Source organism: Sminthopsis crassicaudata, chromosome 6, assembly GCF_048593235.1.
Source record: "Sminthopsis crassicaudata isolate SCR6 chromosome 6, ASM4859323v1, whole genome shotgun sequence".
NCBI classification, from domain to species: Eukaryota; Metazoa; Chordata; class Mammalia; order Dasyuromorphia; family Dasyuridae; genus Sminthopsis; species Sminthopsis crassicaudata.
The window spans coordinates 238,048,344-238,060,773 of NC_133622.1; positions in this window are offsets into that span (position 1 = coordinate 238,048,344).

A 12,430-nucleotide genomic window follows, 5' to 3' on the forward strand; every position below is an offset into this window, starting at 1 on the left:
TCCTTTGTTATAATTTTTCCCAACTCAATATTCTTATTTATATATTTTAAATAATTCATCAAATATACCATTAATTTTTTTCTCCATAACTTTTCATTGGACCTCAGATTTCTTTGAACTAAAAGAAATTCTCCTGTCAAATATACTTGATAGATTTAACTTCTAGGACACATTCACAACATATAATTAAATAAAATCTCTATTCATAATTTAACTTGATTTTGGAATATCTTAATTGTATTATCTGTAATTTGAACAAAGAGGTAATTCATTTTTTCAGGAATTCAGGATTTATTACCACATTTGTTAAAATCCATAATAATATGCTCCTGACAATCTTCATGATTTTAGTACTATTTGTTGTGAGCCTCTGAAGGGCTCAGAATAAGTCCTTGCCCCACATTGGGCGCCAATATGTGAAGGTCCTGTCATCTCTAAATTATAATCCTTCCAGACTGCTGTCTCAACTCAATCTCCCAGCCAGACTAACTCCTTGCCCTACTGCCCCTCCTCTTTTATCCTAGCAGAGAATGGGCTAGTGAGAACTCAATGGGGCTTGTGAGAAACACTTCAACCAATGAACTTGCTCCCTCTAAAGGTGCAAACTCCTTTAAATATGTAAACTCTCCCTCAGAATTCCAAAGGTGTAAACTCCCTTTAAAGGCCCGAACCAAAGGTATGAATACTGAGCTAGAGAATTGTTTAGACAACCTGAGTTCTCACTTTGTAATACTATTTGTCTCAAGTCAAATGTTCTCACAAAATGCAAAGTAAATAGGATCTTTCTCCTTGTACTCAAACATAGTCTTGATTTACAAAAAAAAAAAAAAAAGGATAATGTTTCAACATTGCTGACACAAAGTTTCAACTGGTAGCCTTCTTTTATGGTCTGCATAGATTCTTAAAATAGCAGATGTGTTTACCTGATTTCATTTCAAAATACATACTTTCAACTTCCAATTACTCAAGAAGTGAGAAGAATATATCAATAATGTATAATGCTAAATGCATATCTAAAATCTAATGTAATGGAAAATTATGAATAGATATAATATAATCAAAATGTGTATACACATAAATGAATTATATATATATGTATATACATATGGAATTTGTTTTTTCTCATTTTTTCCTTTTTGATCTGATTTTTCTTGTGCTACATGATATTTGTGGATATATGCATAGAAGAATTGCACATGTTTAACATATATTAGATTACTGGGTTACTTGCTGTATAGAGGAGGGAATAGGGGAAAAGGAGGGAAAAATAGAATAAAATGTTTTGTAAGGATGAATGTTGAAGATTATTGCATATATATTATATTATTACATATATTATATATTATTACATATTAATATATAATAATATATAACATTATATATATATAATAAAAAGAATAAAAAAAGAAAGAGGAGTTACTTAGAATTTTTTGTAGAATAAAAATCACAAGGTTCTTTAGATTTCAGGACCTATGGCCCTCACATCTTGGTGTTCAGAGAGCACTCTATTTATTGCCACCTTTCATAATATAAGGGAGAAGGAAAAAAAAATGTTCTCTCAAAAGTCAAGAGCTCTTTTTTTAGAGATTCTAATTAGTGACTTTTAATAGCTGCTAGGGATTTTTACCTGAGATAAAGATATATTTCTATTTCAGACAACTGATAAATTCCTTCTGCAATCTGGTGTTTTTGAAGGGACAGGGTAATTAGAGCTCTTGGGGGAGATGAACTCATCGAAGACTGTGTCTATAAGTCTTGGCCTGACCATCCCCACAGAATACATATATTCATACTTACACAGCATATACTCTCTCTTTCTCTCTCTCTCTCTTTCACACACACTACAAGTCTAGGCAGTCCTTTGACAGCACAGATCAGACTGGTGAGTAAATTTATATCTTTGACATACACAGATTCTTTGAAATTTCATTTAGAAGAATGGTATTATTTTTCTCAGTGTTTGGGATGCAAAAGAGATCTTGAAAATGAAGCATCAGTTTGATATTATTCCCTTTTTAGATTGCAGCAAGATCCTGTTATCATTTCTTAAGCACTTGTTTTTGTCACTTCCTTCATGTGTTCCCTACTAAGGTAAAGGGAGTCTATGTAGATGCAGAACTCAGCTGGTTATGATTTAGAGGCTTAGAGATTCTGCAGTGAAACACTGATGGGAGAAAACTAGATCCTGAATATTCCCTTTCTGATTCAATCAGGAAAGGAGCTATAACTTTTGAGTCTGAGCTCAACCCAAGACCTTCAGAAGGTTCTGATCTCAGATTCAGGCTGAATGTTTTAGGAAAGTCATTTTGAGCTGCCTACCTAACTCACTGTGCAAGCTCAGACTGACTGAGCACTCTGGACTTTAGACCCCTTGGCTGTTGCTCTCAGTAGCTTCAGCCTCTTCACCTGTGGCCTTTATCTCCCCTTCTCTCAGACAGCCTTCAGGGTTTAGAAAGTATGTGGATGCCAGGCTAGGAGTTCCTGTAGGAATTATTTAAATATTCCACAACTTTATCTCTGTCCCTGTGCCAGGGTTTGAGACTCAGAGATGTAGAACAGAAATGAAGCTAGAAAAAAATTATTAAAGCTCTCCTTTTACAGGTGAGGAAACTGAGATCCAGAGAGACTTAGGGAATTTTTAAAAGTTAAAGCAAGTTATGGAATATTGAGACTGTATTTCAATGCACTTGTTCTCTGACTGCTATGTAGCCCCTTTCACTGTGCTCTTCTGCACCCTGGATGGCTTTTGTGCTTGTTTGATTTCAAAATGGCTTTAATGGATTAATTGAAAGGGCTCTCAATGTAATCTTTGACCCTTCTTTTGTTTTTCCTTCCTTTTCCTTTACTCTTTTTCAGGAAATAACTTCAGTCACTCTAGTAATGATGATTAATCTAAAATTTACTGACTTCCTACCTTTTAAATTTTACTTTCTACTAATTGGGAAAGACCAGTTAGTTCTTTGTCTTATTGCCTCAAAAGACCTCGGACACCCATGAATCATGGTAAAGTGGGGAGATAACCCATATTAGAAGCATAGAACTGGGGGGTGGCAAAGAAATTTTTCTGATGGAAATAAGGACTGAATCCTTCATGACCAAGAAGTCCTACAGCATTTGATATTTTTTATTCTTATTTTAATGATTACATGATTCTAATTAGTTGATTGGTTATGAATTAATTTTAAATAACTTAAAATTTTCACAAAAAGCCTCACATTTCTAAGTAATTATAATTTAGTATTCTATATAATTTTATAATGATGCTAATATTAATAAAATTACAATATCAACAATAATGTGATGTTGAGGATTTTTTAAATTATGAATTTCAGGTAGTTCATTAACTCTTACATTACTTCTATTTATTTGATCTACTTTCCAAACCAGTTTTTTCTGAAATATTTTATTTTCTTACATTTTTTAATTCTTTGCTTTTATTTCATTTCTTCTTGCCTCCTAAAATCATTAATTTTCACTTGCAAATTTTAATTTTTAAAATATTATTTTCCTCAGTGAGCTTTTTACTTTTTACCCCATTTATCAAGTTCTATTTTTAAGGTATTCTTTTCTTCTATGATTTCTTTCCACATCTTTTTTTTTTTTTCCATTTGGCCAATTCTGGTTTTTGGGACTTATTTCTCTTCATTGGAATTTTGGTCATCTTTTAACATTTGTGCTATTCTGTTTTTTAATGTTAATTTCATCATTTTTTCTTTCTTTTTAAAAGAGTTCCCTTCTCACCACAGAGTTACAGAACTTTTTTGATGACCTTTTAAGTTGTCTTGGCATGGAAAATTATTTCATCCCATTTATTGAAGGTTCTTTTGTTTCAGAATCTAATTTAGGTGTTTTTAAAAGTTACTTGAAGGGAAATTTTTGGAGAATTTAGGATAGTGACTTCTTTTTCTATAGTTATATTAAATAGAATTTCTGAATTTTTGCCACTGAATCTTGTTGACAATATATAGAAACATGACTTCTTTAATTCACCCTGATCTTACTGGAAAGGATACAAGTTAATACTGTTACAGATAATACTTGTGTTTGGTGTTTAGATAGATACTAATAATCCCTTTAAGAAAGGCTCCATTTATTTCTGTTTTAATATAGAAGTATAATATATATATATATATATATATGTGTGTGTATACACATGTACATATACATGTATGTTTATTTGTGCCCAGGTTTGTTTGTTTTTGCATCTATTGAAATAATTATATATTTTTATTTTTATTAATATGGTTAATCATGCTGGTAGTTTTCATTATATTAAATTAGTTCTGCGTTATATAAATTCCATCTCTTAATATTGTCTTGATAAAATGTTATAATCTCTTTGCCATCATTTTATTTAAATTTTTGCTTTGATATTCATTAATTAATTGGTCTATGATTTTTCTTTTCCCTAAAGTTATTTTTAATAAAATTCATGTCATTTGTTCTCTTGGTCTATCATCTTCACTAATATTATAATTTTGTCAATAGTTCAATCTTATATTTTCTTTGTACTGTAGTTATAAAATATCCATATCCAGGGACTATGTTATCTTAATTTCAGTGTCACCACAAGAGACTATCCAGACATAAAGTAGTAAATTCTCTGGGAAGTTTGCACTATTGTTTGATACTTAATTGTTGATTAATTTTAAAAAAATAATTATGTGGAAACTAGCAAAAACCATTGCTAACTAGTACTATTTCAACACTACATTGTAAGTTATTTCATAACTGCCACACTACAACGTCTTTACTTTCTACAAATAATCCTGCTTCCATTGGTCACAAAAGTTTCTAGTCAGGAGTTCTCAAAAACTAAAAGGTCAGCAAGACTTTTTTGTAAGGTACCAGTATTTTTAAAATAGAATACATAAAAAGGGGCAGCTAGGTGTGACCCTAGGCAAATAACTTAACCCCAATTGCCTCAGGAAAAAAAAAAAAAGAATACGTAAAAAGCCATATAATTGAACTGAAAGAATCTTGGTATTTTTGCCTATATTTTAGGCAATCACATCAAAATATGAATTTCAGATGATATTCTTTGATATCTGTTATGTTCTTATGCTTATTTGCTGAGACATTTGAGAAGATATTTTACTATCACTCATATTTTCTTACTTATATACATGCCAGTTTGATAGTGATATTTTCATATTGTTGGCCCAAATTAGCTTTTTAAAAATAAGAACAAAATATCTTTATTCCCTCCCTTTTTGTTAATTCTTGCTATTAGAGGTCTTTATTAGATCCTTATTAAAATATATTTTCCCAATATTTTAAAAATTAAAATTTATTTATCCAACTTGTACTAATAAAATAATGATTATGGACCTATTTAAAATTCCTTGAGTACATGTTTTGTACATTATAAAACAGGTCCATGCATGCAATTAGTTATCAACAATACCTTCAAATACTTTGCTTCACAGTATTTTGATAATAAGACAAAATATGAATGGGAATCTGTACATTTACTAGGGAACTGGTAAGACTTGTTATTGTCAGTCCTCATTCTCTTTCCTCTATTTCCTGTTTTCTCTTCTTTTGACAGTGTTGATCTTACTAGTTTAATACCTCCTCTCTATGTTTTAGGACCCCCTCTTGCTCAACATTCTATCATTCTCTGACTCCTTTACTTCCACATAAAATGCTCTAATTGTAGCTGTCACACTGGTTTCTATCATGGGCCTCTCTTTTTTCTTCCTCTTTATTACTCCACTTTGTGATCTCCTCACCTCCCTTGCATTTATTAGCCATTTTTTGCTAATGATTCTCAAATATACCTATCCTGCTTCAGAGTCTCTACTGAGCTCCATTATGACATTCCCTAATTCTTTTTAATTATCTCAAAGTAAGGCCCACTAGCAACTTAAAATCAAATGTGCAAAATGGACTATCTTTCCCACTAAATCAATACCATGCTTCCTTCTATCTCCCTTCCCTATGTGCAACACATAATTATTCACTCTTTCTCATCTATCCAACCTATATTTAATCAGTTACCAAAGATGTATCCCTTTTAAATTTGCAGCATCTCTCCAAAATGCCCCCTTGTTTCTCTGACTCAGCAATCCTTCATCCCTCTATTTCTAAATTATTCCATAGTTTATTAATAAGACTACAAATCCAATTCAGTATTCTGCACCAAAGTGGTTTTCCTAAAACAAAGTGGTATCCACATCAAAACTCCCACTTCCAATGAAATTCATTGACTCACTATTACTTCTAGGTTCAAATAGAAAATTCTCTATTTAGTATTCTGTAATGTGTAGGCCTTGGGACCAGTCTTCATTTTAGTAGAGTAATAACTATGAGAATAGCCAGGGATAAAGTCCAAAAGCCTTTATTGTCTCCTACACAATCCATTTCCTTGCCCAGAGCCTGGGCTAGCTTTCAGGAGACCCTTCAGACAGGCTTTGGCCTCAGTGGAGAAATGAAAGAGGACAGGCCAGCCACCATGGTGGAGATGGGTGGTGGGAGATGGAGTGTCTCTCTCACTCCAAGAGCTTGAGCTCCAGTCTCCAGTCTCCAGTCTTCTGTCTCCTCTGAGTCTGACTCTGGCTGAGTTTGTCCCAGTTTATATGCTCTATTACAATTACATCATTACAGCATACTGAGTATAAACCAATCATTATATCACTAGGGCAATCACACTGAACTAAAGAACTAACTCACTTGTTAAATTAAACTAGATAACCATTGTCTTATCAATTCCACTGAGTTAATACTTTGTTGTAAGAATCCTTATTTCAAGTACATTTCTCTAGAATTCTAGACCATTACAGTATTCAAAGCCCTTGATAACCTAGACCTCTTTTTCTTTTTCCAGTCTTTTTCTACCTATTCACTGCCACTTAATTTCTGATCCAGTGAGAATACCCCCATAGCCTTTTTTTTTATAACAAAGATTAATTTAATAATTTAATAATATCTTCAGCTCTAGATGTTCTCCTACCTGTTCCCCATGTCTTTTTTTGTTAATTTTATAATTATAAATTTTTAACAGTACATATGCATGAGTGATTCCCCATGTCTTAAAAGCTATTACTCCTTTTCTCTGCCTATTGTCTTCCCTGACTTTTTTAAAATCGTGATTAAAATCCCTTTTTTAAAAGAAACCTTTTCCAATCACTCTTTCTTAGTATAATCTCTCACATGAAAATTTCCTTTTAATTCTGTATTAGAGTTTATATATTTGTTTTTTATTGATTGACAAACAGATCTTGATTATAATAGTAGCTGGGTGTTTAGGTCTTTCAGGGATTTCATGAATTCGCTCATTCTATAAACAAAACAAAACAACAAAATAAAACAAAATCAGAAACCAGCCAAACTCCACACAATTCATTTTGTATTAATCCTGCTTTTATTCCTTTTCCAAAGGAAATCTTCAAAGGAGTGTTTTTTGTTTGTTTGTTTTTTGGAGGCTGAGGTTAAGTGACTTGCCCAGGGTCACACAGCTAGGAAGTGTTATGTGTCTGAGACCAGATTTGAACTCAGGTCCTCCTGAATTCAAGGTTGGTGCTCTATCCACTGCACTACCTAGCTGCCCCTCTTAAAAGTCTTAAGGAGGTTTATGTCTCTTTACACTAAAGGTAAATACTTTCATGTGGCTTTCTTTTAGTACACAGGAAGGTAGACACATTGAGCTGTGGTACACTAAATAGTTGTATATCCTATTCCTGGAAGAATATTTAGTTGTCTCAGTGATTAATGTATTGTTTCTGGAATTAGGAAGATGTAAATTAAAATAAAAGTTATCGTGAACAGGTCAATTAACTTCTGCCTGCTTCAGTTTTCCCAGATGTATAATGGGGATAATAATGTCACCTATTTTTCAATTCTGTGAGTATCAAATGGGATAACAGTTTGTAAAGATTCTAGCAATTTTGGTTTGCACTCAAAAGATGCTTAACAGATACTTGTTGCTTTTTTCTTCTAATAGATATTGATTATGTGATTCTAAGCAAAGCCATCGTAATGTTAAGCTTGGAGAATTAATGTTTTTAATTAATTTATCTTTGAAACAGATCCTGCACTGAGAACATCCTACATGTAAATGAAATGAAAGGAACTTCACACATCTAATAAGACTACAGAAATTAAGTATGGCAATAAATAATGACGTTTTTGTTTTTTGAATAAATTTTGAAAAAAAAAAAGAATAGATGATCAACAGCTTCACAATTCTCTTGCGATTTTGTTGCTCTCCAACTTGACCACACAATTAGCTATGTTCAAATACAAAAATCATCCGGAATAAAAGTATTTGAGACTAGTTGAAAAGAGATTTAGAAGGGAAGTGATGTTGATGCCTTTTTTGTATCATGGTGATATTAAATATAAAACATTGATTATTCATAAGTTCAAACATTGTCCAATGTCCAAAGATACAACTGTTGATATTAGTAGCCTCAAAAAGCTGTCAGAAGTAAAATAATTTTTAAAACCTTCTTATCACTCCACATTAAATAAAATTTAATGAAATTAATTTGGTAAATGTGAAAGATATTGAAGCCCTATTAGAAATTCTGTTTCTGTAACAGATTTCTTTGTCCCTTTTTTCTTGTCACTGCAGATCTGACATCCTTTCTTTTTCTGAAGACCAATCTAAAATATATTCCCATGGAGATATATTTTATTGTTTTTTACCTTCTTGAAATTGTGATTGGAGTGTTAGGTAATGTTTTCCTCCTTTACTTGCATATTTTTCATCTGTTCACTGGTCATAAGATAAGACCCATTGGGTTAATTGTCATTAATTTGGCCTTTTCCAACACTTTGATGATTCTCTTCAGGGGAGTGCCATGGACAATGCAGTTGTTGCAGCTGAAATTCTTCCTTGATGTCATTGGATGCAAAATCCTAATTTATCTGCAAAGAGTGTCCTGGAGCATTTGTTTTTGCAGCACTTGCTTCCTTAGCACATTCCAGGTCATTACCATCAGTTCCAGCCACCCAAGATGGACAAAGCTCAAAGCTAGAGCTCCAAAATTTATTATTCCATTTTGTAGCTTATTGTGGAGCCTCATTCTGATATTTAGTGTAGCTGTGTTTTTTCAAACAACTGCTCCTTGGAACAGCACTGACAGTAGACAGAATAGCAACCTAAGATTTTGTTCTTTAAATAGATACACCATGATATCCAAATTTTTAATCTGGAAATCACTTTATGAAGGAGTCTTTGTGTGTTTCATTGTCACTACCAGCAGCTACATGATGCTCGTTTTGTACAGACATCATCAGCATGTCCGGCAAACTCTTGGCATTAGTCTAAACCCCAGATCTTCCCCTGAGATCAGAGCCACTAAAACTATCCTTTTGTTGATGAGCATCTTTTTGTGCTTTTATTCAGTCACTTTAATCTTTATTATTTGCATGCAAAATTCTCAAGGTGCAAAACAATGGACATCATATATCTCTATTCTTTTGACTCTATGTTATCCAACATGCACCCCTTATGTCTTAATAATCAGTGACTCCCAAATCTCCAATTTTATTATGTTTTCCAAAGGACGAAAAAGCCCTTTTCTTAGCCATGAATTTGTAAGACCCAACACCATATAGCTTTATAATTTTAAAACTAAAATTCTTTTGAGTTATATGGAGTGCAATTTTATCATTTTGTATAGGGGAATGCTTAGGCCAATGGAAACATTTCCAGAAAAAAAGCAGAAATTGTTATACTTTCTCAACCGTAAGATACTTTGCCTACCTAAAAGTCCAAAATGTCTTGATTCATTGGTAAAGAGATGAATGCAGCTAAGTGGTATAGAGAATAAAGGGCTGGTACTTGACTCAGGAAGGATTCAATTCAAATTTAAATTTAAACACTTTTACTGTGTGACCCTGAGTAAGTCACTTAATTTCTATCTATTTTCAGTTTTCCAACTATAAAATGGGGAAAATAATAACACTTAATTCCCACCATTGTTGGGTTCATTAAATGAGGTTAGATTAATTATACTTAGCACAATAGCTAGAGCATAGAACATAAATCACAGATATTAGTGTTATTATTATTATCATCATCATTATTAGTAACTTTTTGTGTTAAAATATTTTAAGCCTTTTAGCATAGAAAATATCTTGGAGGTCACTGAATCCAACATGTTTTTTCCTTATACATTCAAGTCCTTAAAAATAAAGTGATATTCATTTTATAAAATTATGCACAATTAGTTTTCTCAATGGATAGACCACTAGCCCTAAAGTCAGGAGTTCAAATCTGGTCTCAGACATTTAACACTCCCTAGCTATGTGACCCTGGACAAGTCACTTAACTCCAATTGCCTCATCAAAAAAAAATACTACTCTCATCTACTTTGTCAGAAGGAATGGAGGAAGGAAAAGGGTAAGGAAGATGAAAAAAGTATAGAAGCAACATATGGGAAAATATAATGAAAGTATTAGGAAGAAAAAAAAACAATAATGGGAAGGAAAAAAATTAAGGAAAAATACATTAAATAAAGAAAACATTTATTGAAGAAAGAAAAAAAACATTTTCACTGGTAAAATAAGCAGTGACAATAATTAATATGCTAAGGGAATTTGATGTGATATATAGTGTTGCATACTTCTACTTTTTTATGGCATAATGAAAAAAGCCCTTAATTGTGAATTATATAAATGGAGTTCAAATCTTGGATGAAATAGCTAATGGTTCTTTGGCCTTTGATAATTTATTTTCTCTCTCTCTGTTTTTTTTTTTTTTTTTTTTTTTTTTTTTGGTTCTTTGCTACTTTGGTTCACATTTACTTATTCATCTTTGTAAGGCAAATGAGATTAAATAACCTGCCTGAGGTCACACAACTAGTAAGTGTTTAGTGTCTGAGGCTGAATTTGAATTCAGGTTCTCCTGACTTTTGGGGCTGCATTCTATAGCTGCCCCCTGGTTCACAATTTAAAAGAAAAATAAAACTGATGGTATATGAATGTTATGGAATATTATTTATTGTTCTGTAAGAAATTACCAACAGGATGATTTCAGAGAGGCCTGGAGAGACTTACATGAAATGATGCTAAGTGAAATCAGCAGAACCAGGAGATCATTGTACATGGCAACAACAAGACTATACAATGATCATTTTTGATGAATGTGGCTCTCAACAATGAGATGATTCAAACCAGTTCCAATTGTTCAGTGAAGAAAGCCATCTACACCCAGAGAGATGACTGTGGGAACTAACTGTTGGAACACAACATAGCATTTTCACATTTTCTGTTGATGTTTGCTTGCATTTGGCTTTCTTTATAAGGTTTTTTTTTTCTTTCTAGATCTGATTTTTTGTGCAGTAAGATAATTCTAAAATTATGTATACATGTATTGAATTTAACATATATTTTAACATATTTAGCATGTATTGGGCTACCTGCCATCTAGGGCAGGTGGGGGGGAAGGAGGGAAAAATTTGGAACAGAAAGTTTTGCAAGGGTCAGTGTTGAAAAAATACCCATGCATATCTTTTGTAAATAAAAAGGTATAATTAAAAAAAAAGAAAGAGAGAGAGAAGGAAATAACAAACCACTATAGTATCATTGCCAAGAAAACGCCAAATGGGAACACAAAAAGTTGGACACTACTCAAATGACTGAATAACAATAGAAATATATATGAAATGAGCACCATAGAATATTATTAGATTCTAACCATACTATTTTGCTGTGATATTTCTAGAATCTTGGTATTATTGCAAAAGTATACAAGGAAACTGGACATTAAAGACCATGGAAAAGTGATATCCTATAGGAATACTTGTGACCATCAGGCAAGAAAATGAAAGTGCTTGAAAATAAATGGCCTGAACAACCTCTTAAGTACCAGTCAAGTCTGAATCATACATTATTAGATAGCGTGATCTCAAATCTCTAAAATTTTCCATAACAATGTTAGGAACAGTTGTCTTATAACCAGGTATGCAAATTATCTGCTGATTTTATATTCAAATTATTTCCTCACTGTTGTCTTTTAACATCTAAGTCCCATGTTACTAAAAATGAAAATATTAATGTTGTATGTTGGTAAAACATTCTGAAAAATTGAGGAAAGTTCCTTGAACATATTGGACGCACACTTTATGAACAATAACAACAATAGAGGAGTATTAAGGATTTTCCCTATATTCCTGAAGTTTAAAGGTTCAAATAGACCTCATATTAATTTGGTAAGTAGAAAACCTGAACTTAATATTTACTCTATGAAGGCTCATTGCTCATTGTTTGCTTGTTTGTTCTTTTTTTTTTTTAATCCAAATCTACAATTTCATAATAATCAAAAAAAAATGCTTCTTCTAACAGAAATCATCAACTAATCCTGAACTTATTCTTTTTCCATTTCACCCCCATATATTTGCCAAGAAAACCCAAAATGAGATTATGAACATGACTGAAAAATATACACATGTAATATAATATAAATTGAAATCTGTAA